Source organism: Camarhynchus parvulus, chromosome 9 (genome assembly GCF_901933205.1).
Source record: "Camarhynchus parvulus chromosome 9, STF_HiC, whole genome shotgun sequence".
In the NCBI taxonomy this organism is placed as follows: Eukaryota; Metazoa; Chordata; class Aves; order Passeriformes; family Thraupidae; genus Camarhynchus; species Camarhynchus parvulus.
In genome coordinates this window covers 6418464-6436025 of record NC_044579.1, presented here as the reverse complement: position 1 = coordinate 6436025, position 17562 = coordinate 6418464, and the positions used below count along the sequence as shown (strand labels likewise).

The following is a 17562-nucleotide window of genomic DNA, read 5'->3' as shown; positions in this document are numbered from 1 at the left end:
ACTATGGAAAATAAATTTATCACAGTGAACTTGCTGTGCAGGGCTGAGGTTGCTGTGTTGTAAAAAGGGACCAAATACAAGGACCTGGAGGTAAGAATAATAACCAAGAAACTCTGCTCTGCTTGTATATTGGGGGTTTCTGATCAAAAGCAACACATATTTTAGATTATGGAAATTATTTATGAACAGTGTCTGGGGAATTCTAACTGGTACAAATGAAAGGAGCTTGTCCTCCCCTCCCCACAATTTGTCAATCTCTAACTTCTCATCTCCTGGCTGCACAACTGAAAACTGGGCTTTTATCTGAGGAAATGAATTCAGTAAAAAATGTTTTTTAAGGAGTGATCTGATCCCTGAGATTGGGGAAAAAACATTACAGCTGCAGTATTTAATATAATTTAAAAGCTGATTACTCTGCATGTGGAATCAGTACTTTTCATAAGGCCTTCGACTACATCTGGTATGCACCCTAATTTGTATTAATGGCTCCTAAGGAGCCATCATAGTTTATCAAGAAAGTAATATGCATTTTAAAAGCATTCAAATAAAGATTTACATGATAAACCTTAATAACTCTGGAATGCATTATTAGCTAACATATACTCCCAGAAGCAGTCACTCACTTCAGGCAAATTAGATAATTCAAGAAGCCATGAAAACCTTCAGGTCAGAGCTCAGCTGTTCCTTGGTCACCCTCTAGGATTTATTCAATGCATTAAGGAGCACTTTCCATCTCAGCCTTTGTATGGTAAGTGGCTATTTTGTGCATAGGAGAACTGCTATGATTTCTTCTGGAGAAAACAACCTGTTAAGCTTTAAAGCTCATTATTTATCACAAAATGGCCTTATATCTCTGGCAGTATTTCCCTGCAATTGTCCTGTCAGCCAGATGCTAAGTAAGATATCAGTATAAACCACTTTCCCAATATCTGTGAAATATGGCTGGTAGATAACAATGTTACTGAGATGATGCTTTTAAATCATGAGAAAAGGCAGGCAGTAAATTGATGGCTTCCATAAAGCCAATGGAAAAATTAATGCTGTGGGGGAGAGGGGCTGAAAACTGCGTTTACTTCAGCAAGATGAGAACAAAGCAGCAGTGCAAATGAAAATTCAATAACTTTTAATTGTGTTGAAGACTGGGACCCCTCTGATACAAAAACTTGCATGGAACAAGAAAAAAATACATCCTAGGGAATAGCCATGTGCTCCAAGTAAAAGGATTAACTGACCTTTCTCTGCTGTAGTCGAGATAATTTAACTTTAAATGTACTTCTTAGTGACACTAGTCATGTCCTTAAAAATGAGCGATTTACACTTTTTTTTCCCCCACTGAGTTCTGAACTGACATTTTCATGCCTCCAACTCCATTTTCTGGCTGTTCTGTATTTGCAATTATTCTTGTATGTGCTAGCCTCAGCACTGGGGACTCATTTTCTGCTCCTTGCTGGTCAGCTTCATGGTGCTGGCTGGGCAGGAAAGGCCACTGCCCAAAAAAGAGGAAATATTTGACTGCCCAGCCCCATCCTCTGCATCTGTGTTCTATGTATTGACATGGTACTGCCTAAAAGTGGGCTTTAGGATTTTTTGGTCCTTAGACTTGGCTTTCCCTGTGGGCTTGTGCTCTATGCTTTATCACCATCTCTGAAACTTTGGAGGGACTGCAAATATTTGTATATTCCACAGCTAGCTGGGATCAATGAAAGCAAAAGAACAGGTCTGAAGTGCACTGCATTTTTTAGACATTTAGATGCTGGAGAATCTTAGCTGGAGCAAACTCTGATAGTGAACAGCTGGTGAGACAAATTGTCCTGAAAGATTAAAGGCCTTAACTTACCTTGAGTGGCACTATAAATGTCCAGCCACCCTCATGGGGCATGCGCTGCTAAAGATCAGGGGAAGGACACAAGGAGGGAAAAGGGGTGGAAGGAGAGAGGGGTAGTTCTACCCAAGGGATCTGCTTTTACCCTTGTTTCTGAAAGTGAGAGCTGAGCAGGAGCTGGCAGTGCTTGGCTGGCTGGGGCAGTGACCAGGGCTGCCCTGGCAGCAGGGGCATGGATTGCACTACCCAGAGCCATTATCTGCTGGAGTGCAGAGCAATGGCTGTGACAAAATTGGGGTGTGACAAGTGGCCAGGGCCCCTCTGGCTGCCCAGCTGGGCTCCATCCCAGCCAGAGCAGGGCTGGTGGCAGGGCAGAGCTCAGCTCAGAGTTGCGCTGCTCACGTGTCTAACAGTGAAGGAGAAGCTGGAAAAGGCTTTTCTGGGGATTTGCTTGGATGGTTTGTTGTTTTTAAAAGGCTGTATAGCACGGTCCAATTACTCCCTGAGAGGAAGAAAATTGTACAATCTTTGTTCTCTTGAACAAAAAAGCACAACTTTTGGGGAGTTCTGTGTATCTTGTAGGGCAGAGATAAGTGAGTTTCTGCCTGTGGAGCCCCTCTGCCAAGGCTGCTTTCAGGCCAGGAGTGAGTTCACTGCAAGGAGAGTTTTACTGAGGAAAGAAAGCTGCTCTGGCCTGACCTGAACTTGTTACCTGTTTACAGAACAGTTAAATGTCCATGAGTGAAACTGCAAATCTGAAAAACTGGGCTGTCCCCAAATAAGCTTCAGCTGCCATTGGGGTAAATGACACACAGCTTTGTTTCAGGCTGGTGAAATGGAAGGGGAAAGGTTTGGGAAGTGCTGCACTCTCTGAGATATGTGGAGCATGGCTGGGAACCATCCCTGCCTCTCCTTGGGCAGGATATCCCTGAACCACCACAATTCTGCCTCAATCCTTGCCTCATTTTTACTTTTATTTTACATCTGTATGTCTCTAATGAGGCACCTAAGAGAAAACATGTTCATGGCCTTGGCCATACCTTTCTTCTTGTCCAGTGAATGCCCCCCATAGCCTGGGCTTGGGGGCAGGAAAGCTCCTGGTGAGACCATGGGAGGCAGCAGAGGAGGGCAAAGGATCTCCTGGGATTTTTGGAGGTAGCTGGAGAGGGAGTGGTAATGACCACTCATTAATAATGATAATCATCACTCAGAGGTGAGGGCAATGGGGTGGGTGACTCCCACTCTGGGGGGTTTTTCCTTAGCACAGGAAAGGGCAATGATGCTCCCACTGATATTTCTGTCAAGTCACTCAAGATGGAGAAACACAGAGTCTGGACTCATGGTCCCCTTCCTTCCCCTTCCTGTCTCACTAATGGAATGGGCTTCCAGCTGGGTTAATTAGCTCTAATTGCCTGCAGCTTTCTGCCAGCCTCACCTGGCCCCAGGAGGGGATGGCCCCAGTGGGAGCAGCTGTGGTGTGATGCTCCAGGAACTGCTCCTGCTGCCTGTGGCCACCTGCACACCTCCCCTGCTCAGCACCCAATTGCTTTGGGCATCCTTGCAAGTTCAGTTACTTGGGGGAAAACAAATGTTTTGGTTCCCACCAGTTTGATAAAAACTTTATAAATGTGCATATAAAAATAGTGGGTTTTCCACACAGGTTTGTTGTCACAGATCTCCTTCAGCTGCCTGATGCAGTTCATATCCACTGCAGCATTATGTATTTTCTGGGAGCAGTAATGGGGAAAAATGACCCTTGAAAAGAGAGTTCAAATATTCCTGTGAGGACACAACAAAGTTTTCCTTTTCTTCCTACCCCAAAGCTAGGTTTTGTTCTGTGTGCTTGGGGAAAAAAAAAGGCAGCTGATTAAGAGGTTTAGGTGCATTTGGTATCTGTTTACGCAAAATCCAGGGATTAGTTGTGATGAGATAAAAGCAAATCTGGCTTTATTGTTTCTCTTTCACATTTAAGTGATCACAGAAAGAGCAGCCATAGCCCAACTGCTCAGACACGCTATTTTCACGTTTGGCTGTTGCTTGTATTAGTGTTAAGTCAGACTTTGAAAGGAATTTTCTGCAAATTTGTTTGTATGAAGTTGGGCACAAAGCAATTCAAAGCTTGGCATGGAAAATGCAAAGGGGAAGCAATTCAGAAATCCAGGGAAACGAGGCTGGCAGCATTTCAGTGTTATTTACCTTCCTCTATAATCTCACTTGTGAATACTGGGACCAGTCAAAAATCTGTGTGCTCCTCTCCGTTCTCCTCCTTCATTAACCTGTGGTACTAATTAACCAACAGACCTCTGGGTTTCACGTGATCCTCCAACGTCCATCAGAGAGGTAATTGTGCTAATTAAAGAGGTGACAGAATGGTTCAGCATGGGAGTGCAGTTCTGAGATGGAATGGACACATCTGTGAGCTGTGAGAGAGCTTTGGGTAATAATATTTAGCACTAACAAATTAAATTTTGGAACTCCATAGAAATTCATGCTTCAAGGCTTAAAGTTAATCTCTGTCAGGGTAAGAGCACTGTTGGCATAGATTATCCTGTGTTTACCAATTAAGGAATTTCTTGTAGCTTCCTCAGAAGGCTGCTGCTGCTGGCTTTGAAGGCAGGATTTCATTTAGAAGAGCATTTGTTTTACTTGGGTGGCAGCTCTCACACCAGGTGCACTGGCCCAGGAGAATAAAGCAAAAAGGGTCACAATTCCATGAATATAGGAGACATCAGCTGGGCTTTGTCATTGTGCTGGGGTTTGGGAGACTGACTGCTAACTTTGTTTTAGGCTTCCTATGTGTTTTGGTACAATACAGGTAAATTTTTTTGTGCCTTTGCTCCTCTGCTTTCAAATAAGAAAATACAATCCCTCTTCTGACACCTTTTCAGCTGAAACACACACTCTTCACTGAGGAGGGGTCAGTTCTTCCTGTGGGCTGGTGCAGTCAGCACCTGGCTTTGTGGAACATTGAGTTTGAGGATTTTCAGTTTTAGCTGTGATGCTGCTGCCATTCTTGATTATAAGGCTGACAGCTGTAGTTTTGCTTTTTCTGAAGTTTATTGGTTTCAGCATTTATATTTATGTTTCATTTTCTTACAGTAAAAACAACTTTTCACATATAACAGCCTGTTAGTTTGATTTTTCAATTGTGAGGCTAGATAGTAAATACAAGCAGGAGTTAGCAGAAGGTGAAGTAATTTGACAGAGTCTCCAGAATGTGAATGAAGAAATGAGGGTTAATTTATGATAAAATGCTTCTTTTACAACATATTCTGTCTTATTCACACAGATTTAGTGAAAGAGATACCACAAGCACAAGGCACATCTGAAATCTCAGGAGCTGGGGAGATGCTGTCATATAACTTGTAGCTGTTTTTTCATGTCTGGCAATAAAATAAGTTATAGATGAAAAAAATGAGTTAGAGAGGAAAAGGAACTCCATTTGGATAAGCAATGTTTCCTCATCATGTGCACACGAAAGTCAGAAATATAACATATGAAAAAACACAGAAATAGGGGGAAAGTGCTATCCTGAAATGAGAGCTTGAGAATCTGAAAGGCAGTCACTGCTTCAGAGAGGGAAGGTTTGTTTCTGCAGTTACTATGAAACCTCATGAATGAAAATGTCATTCTGCTGTATTTGTGCTATTATACAGTGCAATTCACTGGCAGGTAACCAGCTCTTTGAAAGAAAAGCTGATGGTCCTGTTACTGTGATGCTGTAAACACACAACCCAGAAAAAATTGCCAGAGAGAAAGAGCTAGAAAATGGTCTGGTCTCTAATTAATTATCCCCCTGCCTTTCACTTTCCTGGCCCATCTTTGCTCTCCCTCTCTCCACCCCAGGGCATCACTTATCACCCATCCAGCCTCTGAGAGCTGCAAAATCATCATTCAGTACCTGTGATAGGGCAATTCATTTGCGCTGCTACTGTCCCAATCTTTCATTCCTCTCTGCTGCTCACACCAGAGCTCGGAATTCTGCCTGCAGGAGCCCGAGGCAGGCAGAGAGGCTGTGTGTGTGTGATGTTGGGGTGCTGGGCTCTGTGCACCCCCCCCTGCTCACGCACCACCCTGCTCCTGGCCCAGCACCTCCTTGGGCTGCATGTTGCACTCATGTGCAACCTCCTAAATGCATTTCATTGATCTTTATGGCTCCATGTTTGTCTCCCACCTGGCTCAACACGAGGCTTTAATTGGCTGCCGTGTCACACGCATTAATAATGAATATGGCAATTAGCTAAAATCGTGCTTGCTGTTTGGTAGCTCCTCTGTGCTCTGGATCATGCATGAAGGCAAGCCAGGGCTGCTGCACAGCCTCTCCAGCTGAGCACTCTCAGCCTGGGGATGGGCTCCTGTGCCTGCAGCAGTGAGCGATGCCAGCGCTTCAGCCCGAAAAACAGAGACGTGGGATATGAGGTGACACCTACAGAACAGGTTGGTGTCACACCATTTGCAACTGTGAAATCCCTGAACGTAAAATCCCCTGCCCACATCTCAGCCTGCAGGGAAGGTGTGAAGGCTGTTAGTTGCTTTGTAGGCTGGGGATGAAAGACCAGTGCCCCTGCTCTCAGCTGTTTCCCAGGCAGGTCTGAAGGCACTCGTGATGATGAGCTGCTTTGAAAAATGTTGCCCTTAATTTTGGCAACCTTTTGAAGATAAAATGTTTTTATTGTTGGTGTTTCCAGCTTCCAAAAGGTCCCAAATTTGTGATATTGTATTTGTCTCTCCCACCAGTCAGAATAAGGCAGGGCCACAACCACCTTGTAATAAATAGAAGAAAGGCAAGTGGCTTTGTCAGGCCTCTGATGAAATACTTGTGTTGGATTTTGTATCAACTTTGAGATGGGAATTGGGCTGGTTTTTGTTCATCTTTAGCTGACAAACAAGATTAAAATCCCATTTGTGCTCAGTCTCTGGCTATTGTTGACACTGTCCTGTGTAATCCCTTCTGCTGGGTTATCAAACTCCATCACAAAAATAGTCAGGGTTTATTCCCCCATCATTGAGAGGTGCTTTTCTATTCTAATCCTTTTAGGGTAAGGTGATTTGACACCTAATATTTCAAGACAGAATCTATTATGAAAGCAAAACTAAGCAACAACATTTATTCTCTGATTCCCTTTATAAACTCCAACATATCTTGGCACACTTCTCTTTTGTATCTCTGAGTTATGCATAAGAGATGAAAGTTATCGCTGTAAAAAATGTTAAAATCATTGAAGATGCTGTCACAGGTGACTATGATATTTATTCATGCTCATCTGGGGGACTTCTAAGGCTGATGGCGTGGTTCAATAGAAATTACAGAGTGGGAGTTTTTTTTAGCATTAACAGTTGTTAAGTGTGTCAAAGCTGGTGAAGTCAGAGGAGCTTTACAAAGACAAATGCACAAGAAGCCTGACAGCTGGTGAAATTCATTGATGAATCTGAGTAAGATTGATTGCAGAGAATCACCTCAACTTCTTATGTGTTGGCAGATTTTAAATTAATTATATTTTAAATGCTTTGGAAACAGACCTGAGAACAAATTTGTGGAGCCCAACATAAGCGGTGGTTCAATAAATGAAAGATGTATAGAAAAGTAATCATCATTTTAGCTGTGTACAGAATGAAAAAGAAATCAAACACTGAAAATATTATTACAGTGCCATTAACATAAATCAATTGCATGCTTTATCCTCAGAATCTTTTTTCATTTCTGGTCATCCTATCTCATAGAGTCTTAAATGGTTATAAAAAGAGTGCAGAGATTGACAGTAAAAATGATTAGAGACGTGTAAAGATTTTTGTAAGAGGGGACTGCTTAGAAAAAAGCTTTAGCTGCCCTAGGAGATTTGAGCAGCTCAGCAGGACCAAGGCAGGTTGAAGATGCTGGACATGGTCCTCCTGCTCACCTGCACCCCAACCCTCAGGGCCCCTGCACTCCATAAACCATGGGGATTTTAATTCAGGGCCCCAGAGCTGGGTGGCAGCTCCTGCTGCAGCTGTGGGTCACACTCTGCACTGGGGACAGGCCAAAAATTACAGCCCAGCCTGGGCTCTTCCTGAGACTGGGGGATGGAAACAGCCAAAATGTCCATTTTAAAAGGCACAGTTTCAAACACAGGCTGAAGATCTCGCCCTCAAAAGCTGGTTCTGTCCCACATACCTCTTGGTGGAAATGGGATTTTAAGTCTTTCCAGTCAGGTCCTCTCCCAGCTCCCTTGGTTTGGGAATCTCCAGCACAGGGTACCAGCTGGCTCTGGGGATTTTCACTCCCTCCAGCACAAACTGCTAAAATGAACCTGCTGGAACTTCTGTATTATGCTAAAATATTTGCCACAGGATGCACACCAATTGCTTAATAGGATTTTAGATAACCCCTAGAAATTTCTGCAGGTAAAGAGAGCATCTACCCATTTTATAGGGCAAGCTAAATATTTTCAAGGATATGCTATCTCATGCTTTAAGGTGTAAGTCAGACATGCAGCTGCAGCAGATTCAGGCAATGATGGTTCCCTTCCTGGCAGCTTGCTCTGCAGTGTTGTGCCTTTCCTGGGAGGAATGTTGGGATTCCCAGACATGAAACTGGAAGCTCCCCTGGGCACATTTCTCATGGCATCTCAGCAAAGGGGAAGGAAACCTGTCTCCCCTGTCACTGCATTTGGGGTGAGCTCAGCTCCCCACCACTTCCACAGGTGCTTCTGGCACCTTTCTGCCTTTCTCCTGATAAAATGGAAGAGAGAACCAGTGTTTCTGAGGTGTAAATAATGTTTAACAAGTGGGCCTTGGAGTTGTAAAGGAACTCCTGCACTTATGCTATAATCATTTTGGTGGTTGATTTGGAGCCAGGTCCTGCTGGCCTGACTGAAGCAATTAGCCTGATTACTGCCAGAGGGATGCTCATGCAATTAAGGTGAGCAGTGTTTGCTCTTTATTCTGGAAAGCAGTTGTCTGTATAGAAGTAGTTGACACAGCGCAGCGGTGCTGAGGGTGATGGGCTCTGAGACAAACCTTGAAGGCCTGACAGAACCTGGTGTCTCTCACAGAAGAAGGATGGACAGATGGACATTGTCTGACACTGCTCTGAGGGGAAAGCTAAAACCTGACAGTGAGAGACGTGTCCTGGTGTGTTTGCTCTGTGGGACTGCAACTGCTGTTGCTTCCCCAGCTTCTCAAAAGGATGGAACTGGCTAATTAGATCTACAATTGCCATTTATCAAAAAGAGCATCTGAAGTCTTCAGTGATGTTTTTTCCCCCTCTCTCCCTGCTATTTCTAAGGCACCTATCAATGTGGTGCAGAAATACCATCTGGATACCTGGCTAGTGACCAGCAGGCTGTGGTGTGTGAGGGTTTTAAATAGAGACAAGAGAATGGAGGGTGGAAAAGGCAGACAAACATGTTTTCATGGAGGCTGAATAGGGGATAAATGAACTGAAAAGCAAAGAAAGGCAGACAATACCTTTTCTTCAAATTTTCCCGATGAAAGAAGCAGGTTTTGTTAAATCTTCTAGGAGCCTCCCTAGGAATATTTAAACTGCTTGGGAAGTGTTCCTGCAGATGAGCAGGGCTGCTGCATTGCCTCTGTGGATGAGCACTCACCAGAGAGCAGGAGCACCTCTGCAGAGGAATCTTCTCCCTGCCCTGCCAGGAGCACCTCTGCACTGGCTCTGGATGCCAGCACCTCTCTGCACTCACTGCTCTGATGTTTCACTAAGGCAGGCACAGCTTTGGGGTCAAGGGCTCTGACTTATCCCTCCCCCTGAATTCAGGGAAATGTAGAGGTTTTATTTGATTCCACGGAAATCAAATACACTTTGCAACGTGGGAATTTGCCTTTTTGATGGATCTGAAGGGTTTGTGAATAGCCTAGTCCAAGGTTTTAGTGTGAAGCCACTTGTGTCATCTCAGTGATGATGAATTCACTCATGTCAGTGGAGTTTACTCTTTGTGTTAGCACTGTCCCCCAGGTGTGTGCGCAAATAATGGCTCGGGCTGGCAGAACATCTCTGCTAAAAAAACCTCACTTGTCAATTACTGGGGATTTTCCCTGAACTCTGGTGGTTCTGGAGCAGAGTTTGGGCTTCTGGTGTTATGACAGAATTTTGCAGGTTCAGTGATGGCTTTTGACAGCTCAGGTCCCAGCAGAGAAAGACTCCTCACTTGAAATCAACCAACTTTATCACACAGGAAAAAAGAAAATTAAAACCCACCTGAAACTCAAACCTGCTTTAACAGGGGCTCCTCTCTGACTGAGCTGTTACTGCAGATATCTCTACACAATGAGCATATTTATGTGGGGAAATATCATAAGGTAGGTGCACCTAAAAAAGACTTCCTGATCATGCGTAATGCACCAGATAAATAGTTTTAAAATGCAGAGGGTTTTTTTTTTGAGTTTTTAGTGAAAAAGCACATCCACATATGCATCTCTGAAGAGTTTTCTAATTAATTGCTTTCAGTCATTTCCTTTCATAAAATTAGAACAATGATGGAATAGACTGGCTGTGGAGTTTGGCCGAGGGAAGATTATACTAATCCACTTGAAATATGACTAAAACAGAAAGCAAGGAGAGATAAAAGCAATTTTTTTCCCCCAAGCTTGTTCACCTGTGACAAAATCCTTCCAAATCACCTGCACACAAAATACTGGATCATCTTAATTAAACTCGACCAAAAGAAATCTTTCTTTGGACTTCTTGGGATATTTCATATCCTGAGAGTTTGTCCTGTGAAGCTTTTAGCAAGATGGGGGGATATGTGTTTCATGCAATTAATAATTAGGAGAGCAGCAAAGCATTTAAAGAGCAGAGCGACACCCGGATCAACTTGCTATATGGAATCAAACACAAAGGGGGAATTTATCTGAAATTTTTTATATACCCTGAGGCATCACTGAGAGTGGTTTTCAAGAGTCAAGGGACCTTTCATTTGCATATTCTCCAGTTAATAAAAGGCTATGGTTACAAATGAACTTCCTTTGTTCCCTCCATGGGTTATTGCTCCCTAAGCCTTGAACTATATATTCTTTGTTGAAGGAATAAAAAGATGTCCTAGTTAATGTGATGCTTTCCACTCAGACTTTCCTTCCAAAACTCTTATTTTCCAGAGCAGTAAACTTTGCCAAACCACAACAGCATCTCCACAAAGACTGGCTTTCACAGCTGAATCAATTCTTTCCCTACCACCACAACAGCAGCTCTGGAATTCCACATTTAAGCTTACAAATGGCTCATCAATGACCAGATGGGCCCTGAGGATCAAAGAGCAGTGAGTGCAGACACACTGCTGTCCTTCTCTGCCCTTCAGCCAGCCAGCCCTGGGCTCTGAACACATTGCTGTGGTCAGCCTGTGGCTGGCTGGAGCCTCTTTGTGCAGATCATTGAGGCAGAGCAATTCAGGGGTGCTCAGCTGTGCCAGGACTGTGCCTGCTCCTGACTCTGCTCTTCTCCTGCTTCTCCTGCTTCTCCTGCTTCTCCTGCTTCTCCTGCTTCTCCTGCTTCTCCTGCACCAGCTCTGCAGTTTGTTGTGGACTCCCTCATGAGTCAAGACCAAAGCACAATTTTCAGGAGGTTCCATGAGCTTGGAGGGCCAGGAGAGCCTGGAAGGTGCAGGAGGGGTGGCTAGATGGGAAAGGGAAGGCAACAAGAGAACAAGGGGCAATGCCTGCCCTGGGGCTGATGGGCTCCCTGAGCTGTCCCCCCAAAAAAGCCAATACACTCCTGACTGAGGTCAAGCAGCCGATGTGTTTGGCAGCTGCACTGAGGAGCACCTGGACACAGTTCTCCAGGAGGGTTTAATATTCCTTTATTCCCTCTGACTTTGATTTAACCATGGGCTGTGATGCTTTAAGTACCAGATATTAATTAGAAGTGGAAGTAGGTCCCAAAGGGACCATACTCCAGATCTTCTCATCCTTCCTAGTTTGACTTATTTCAGGTTACTACTCTGAAACATTATTTATGCACCCAGGAGCCTGACATTTATAATGCCTAACTAAATTTGCAAATAACTAATGGCTGTCAGTGAGGAGTGCCACTCTGCTGAGGTGGAAAATAGCTTGCCCACTAATAAAACCTAGCCAAGTATATGGGATGTTTTCTGCAGCACTTCTTCAAGGCAGGCAATTGTCTTGTCCCTCCTTTGGTGTCACACCTAAACAGGCACAAAGGGACAAGGCTACAGGGAGGGGTCCCACCAAGGTGGCAAGCTTGGAGAGATAAATCACTTTGGGCTGAAGCAGAAACTTCACTGTGAGCGCTGAGCCTCTGGAAGGGAAGTGGGGAAGGGGGACAAATGCTCTTTTGGCTCCTCTGGTCTTCAAAATCCTTCTGGCAGTGGCACAATGCAGTGGCACAGAGTGGGAGGAACACTGAATTCAGGCACAATTGCTGGGTACCTGTGAGTGGCTGGGGCATCCCATTGGGCACAAGCAGAGATGGAAATTATTTATGGGTAGCAGGATAGCTTTGTATTAAGAAAGAAAAAGTATCTGAAGACATAATAGGAGTTTTAACAGTATCTAGGGGGAATTTCAAGTTGGGATTGAATTCCAGACTACATTGAGTCAATTTTTGTCCTAGCAAAGATTCTCTGTATTTGCTCAGATTTTAGTTCCTCTAATTCTTCTCATTCTCTTGCTCTCCCCAGGCAGTATCAGTCTGGTGTTATGTGTGCCCTGACAGAATATGAATACACATGTGTTGCCTGTAGTGACTCTACAGTGTGACTCACAGCACTGCAATTTAGGCCCACTTCTATTTTTAGAATAAAAAGGGATATCTAGGATCATTGGACTTTAAAATCACTGAAAAGGTAAAAAGGGGCCATCTGATGGGGGTGTAACTGCTGCTTGCCTCTATGAAGTCTTAGCAGCCCGGCTGATTTAGCTCACACCAGACTTTCTATATAAAGTACATGGACAATAGAGCTCACTCAGTGGGAGACGTGAGGTTTCCTCCTATATGACATAAGAATAGTGCAAAAATATCTCAAAAGGCAAATATATTCATGTTTTATAACCTTCTCCCCTTGATTTGTTTCTGAGTAAAAGAGCTTGGTGTTTTGACAGCTGAAATTTTTTTTTGTCTGTGAGGAAATACGTTTGACAGAAATTCTTCACCCAGCTGGTTTTGACTGTTTTTAAACCATATATCAGTCGTTAGTTTTCTTCTCATCTGCCATTTTCGCAACTCTTCCATATCTCCATGGCATGTTAACAGTCCCCGGCATGACAAAAAGTAAACTCTGTCACCCCCTTGCTTGGTGGCAATTTTGGTGAGCACAGAGAGGGATTGGGAGCAACAAATCCAGGGCTTGCCATGGGCTGAGTCTGGTAAGACCACAGACCTTGAGGTTAATGACTCAAATTCACTAGAGTCACTGTTAAAAATTGTATTTGTACAATAGGTGTTCCTGCTGTTCCCATTCCTACCTCTGTATCTGCTCCATGTGCCACTGATCCCTCCTTCTGCCAGTCACCCTTATTTTTCCCTTTTTCAGTGTTTTCTCCTGCTCTCACTGCCTCACTGTTGACTGTCTTCATGTCACAGAATGTGCAAGACAGGCACAACAGGAGAGGTTATAATGTGGAAAATTTAGAAATTTCCATTATGGCGTATTTCCTTCTAAATTGGCTGCACAAACAGTTTCCACTGGCACTGTGGGCTTACTCTGGAGAGTTGGGGAGCCCATGGGGACATGGCAAGAGAACAGCCCATGCAGTGCACGATGGATGATGCCCACTATTCATTTTAGCAGAGCTGCAGGAATCCAAACACTTTTCATGAATATTCATATGAAATTGAAAACTGTTTAACCTGGCTCTCACATCTGTCTGGTGGGAGCACTTCAGTGCTTATGTGTTGCTGGTATGAATACTTGCAAGACATGAATTTTAAACCTGACTGAGTGTGATGGAAATCCAGTATGAAACAGAACACTTGGTTGTGAAATTTGCAATTCCTTTTCTGCCAGTTAGCTGCACAAGTCAGCTAATCAAGGAACACCACAGGACTGAACCAAGCAACACAGTCTGAATTTGCAAACATTTGCCATTCCCAAATGATCTGTAAGCCAAGAAGTTGTTTGCTGAAGAAAGCCCTAAATAATATCAAATAAATAAATTAGAAAATTGCATGACCTCCACAGGAAATTCATAACAGAAAGGGCAAGTGAGATTCATGGCAAAAAGTGCTCATTGAGCTTCTGAAGAAAGCAGGGAAATCCTCCCTCAGCACAGTGGATCAATCTGATGTACTTTGCTCCACTGTCTGCCGCCCATTGATGGAATGATGGGAGATTAGGAGTCACATCTGACTCAGATGAATGGGTATTTGGTCCTGGCAGAAGTTTTTCTAAGTGGCCAATTGGTCTGGGATAGTTTTGAGAGTAGATTGAGTTTCGGATGATGGGATTTGCCTTGTATCATATTTTACACTTGAAAATGCCTGAAACATTGATCTCCTTCTGCTACACAATTTGGGTTTGTATTTTGCCCTATCTGGAGCCCTGTGCTCAGCCTCATTCCCTGAGCACCACTGCATGTGTTTCCATTGCATCACCACCACCTTAGCCTTGATGCACTGCCCATTTCCCAGAGATGCTGAGGGATTTGCCCAAGTCCCCCAGAGAAGTCTGGGCACAGGTTGGACACAGTCTCCCACCTCCTCATGGTTTTACCCCTTCACACCCTTCTCTCAGAGAGGCACTGCAGTAAAAAAAAAAAAGGTAAAATTGTCTAAGCTTCTGGACAAAAGTGAGATGGAGAAGAAAAGCCATATACCTGATTTCCGCATGCATTGCTCATTTCTGGCACAGATTTCATATCTCTGTGTAATAACTCTTTGATCCACATTGCAAACTGCTACAACAATGTCTTTGGAAGAAAGTTTTCACTGTTATCTTTATGTACTCAGTAGAGTACATAACATGGATTGAAATTATTTCCCCCCAGATTTGCAATGCAAAGTAATGCAGTTAACTGAAAAGTTCTTGCTTGGATCAAATGGGGAATATTTATGTTTCTTAAAAGGAATTCTTACGAATTTCTGATCCAATATTGCTTCTTTTTGGCACAACCAGTATTCACTTAGACTGAAAGCACTTTTGTTGTTAAATTGTCATTGGCGTTTTGTTTTAAAAAGAATTATATCACAACCTATTTACAATGCAATATAACACACTGAAGTTCTCCTTAAAGAGAACATTAGTTAGGATGAGTAAATTGAAATTAGTTGGTAAGTCCCTGCTATGTAGGAATTCTTTTTCTGATGAAAATTTAATGAAAACAACCAGTCTAACAGAATTCTTGAAGCTGTGAGTTTTTGGCAACAGTATTGTAAAGTATCCTTAGTGACATCCACATTAAAGTAGATTTAAAATGGTATCATAACCTTAATTTGAAAATTTAGCACAGCAAGTGACTCCATACCTCTTGCTGCAAGATATGACTGAGCTTCTTTACGTGCATTTTTAATGGGTCCTGTGAGAAGCATTTCCACAAGCAGAACATTTTATTGTTACTAAATACCACTCACTCTGAAGTCCCTGTGTTGTTTGGAAATGAAACTTTAATGAACAAGCTGAAACAATTTGTCAACCCAGGGAACATCACACTCAGCTCAAGCACACCGAATGATAAGGGCTCTGCATATGCATGGAAATATGATTTTCATTCATTATGTTCCTGCTGCTCATCCTGGTGAGGGTCACACACACACAAAAACAGGAACTCAGCCCTGCCCAGGACCCCATGCAGACCCCACTGCCCTGACAGGCCACGCAGACCTGACTCTGATTTTTGGACATTTTCTTGTCTAGTGATGCTCAACTGGCACATCATAAAAAAGTACATGAAGCTTCCAACTTTGCCTATCACCTCTTGGACTTCTGGCTGGGAAGAAACAAGGTTTTTTCCAGGGGAAGTCTCCCTGTTATCCCAGTGAGTGATCATTCTCCCCCTCAGCCCTTGCTCGCAGCCCTTTCAGCATCCAGCTGAACGCTGTGTACATCCTTCCCCACGCTGGTGTGTCAGGGGGAGGAGGGTGTCAGGGGGCTGGCAGTGACACGGGAGGAAATCGTGCCTTTTTCTGCCTGAAACTACATTGCTCGTCCAGCAAAACAATGCCAACAGTGCAGAGAAAGCTTTGATTATGCAAAATGGATGGGCACATCACGCCTTCTTTTGCAATAGGTTATAACCCAAGGAGTCCCTCACCCGGAAAATTCCTCCAACCGCCTTCCCCCGCGAATGCTTTCCCCCTTTCAAATGACATCGGCGGCACTCCAGACACATTTTACACGTTAATAGCACGTCTCCCTCATCTTACAGGCTCCACAGCTTTCCTCTTCCCCTTTCATTTTAGGGCGGCTTCCCCATCTCAGAATCAGCCGGGCTGGCTGGCTGGAAAAGGAGTAAAGTGTTTTCTTGCATGACCTCTATGCATTTTACTCCGCGGGAAGAACAACGTGGAATGCACACTCAGCAGGCAGCGAGGCTTGAGCCAGTTTGTCCTCGGGGCATTTCTGCCATAAAACACAGGGCTTTCCGCAGCATTTCCATCCCCGGTTCTCCCCCCATGGCACTGACCCGTCCCCGGCGCTGCCGCCGCACCTGCCGGGGAGCCGAGCCCCGACCGCGGGCACCGAGCAGCAACAGCTCCCTTTGTTCCCCGAGCAAATCCTACCTCCGAGAGCTGTCACATCTTCCTCCCCGGCGAAGCCCAGTTATTGACAAACAGAGATCCAGCGGAATCCTCCGAACTGCCACCGGTTGTGAAGCGCTGTCATCGCTCCCTCCCGGTGCTTGAACCTTTCTGGACCATTAATGTCACAACCCCTGCTAACTCATCGCTTAGGACTCGCTGCTCAAAATGTCTGAAATAGTTTGGAGGGATAATAGGAATGACAGGAACGCTAGACAGCCATGCTTGAAATTAGTTTTCTCCAGCTGACTTAAGGCTGTTTCGTAGTGCTTTTAGGCATGCCCTCGGTAGGGTTTATTAACCTAGGCTAGACATGCCATTCCTGCTGTTGTTCAGGGCTGTAATAGGATGGCTGCTAGGAGCGCAGTAGCTCTAACTCCATTCATCCCTCCGTGGTTCTTAAACCTCCCTGGGAGAGCAAACGGCTTCAGTCATCCTTAAACTTACTGAGGCTGCTGTTTCTGCAGAGCAGGCTTTCACACATTGTTTTGGAACTAGAGAGAGAATCCCTGCCGGGGACGGAAGGTGCCGTAGCTGTGGCGGCCGCTGCGAGCAGCGAGAGGAGCCGGCAGCATCCGCCCCCGCCGCAGGCTGGGGCTGGCGCAGGACTCAGTGCAAGTAGCGATTGGAAGCTGAAAGTTCTTGAAACTCTCTCTGGCAGCTGTGGCATAAAGAGAGCGAGGGGGATGCAGGGACAGTGCTGCGCTTTGTGTGCACAGAGTCACAGATGTACACTGAGCTTCTCAAAAGGCAAAATAACGTTTGTAGATGGTGGGGACTCAGAATCTAAATTTCTAAGTAAGCAGCACCTGGGATAATGGTGGGCAGGAGAAATGACACCAAAGCACAGCGTTGGAAGAGAGGTGGTGAGAGATGCTACAGGACACTGCTGTTTTCAGTAAAGCTGTGCTAATCACCAAATCCCAGCTCAGAGGTATTTTTGTCCTGCAGAGATCTTGGAGCCTCTTTCTTCTTGGTGGTCAGTTAATGACCAGCCCAGGTCAAGATGCAAAAAGGCTTGTTAACATCTGCTACCACTGGTCTTGCTGAT

At 44.5% G+C, this 17562-nt stretch overlaps 1 protein-coding gene across 2 annotated transcripts in view; it reads right to left on the bottom strand.

Annotated features, from left to right (window-relative positions):
• Nucleotides 1-16973, bottom strand: part of LOC115906891 (calcium-activated potassium channel subunit beta-2) — a 92073-nt gene extending 75100 nt beyond the window's left edge. For both annotated transcript variants that reach the window (XM_030954424.1, XM_030954425.1), the window contains exon 1: nt 16494-16973. The gene's annotated coding sequence lies outside the window, so the exon portion shown is untranslated. The remainder of the gene's footprint in view (nt 1-16493) is intronic.
• Between the last annotated feature and the right edge of the window lie 589 nt (nt 16974-17562).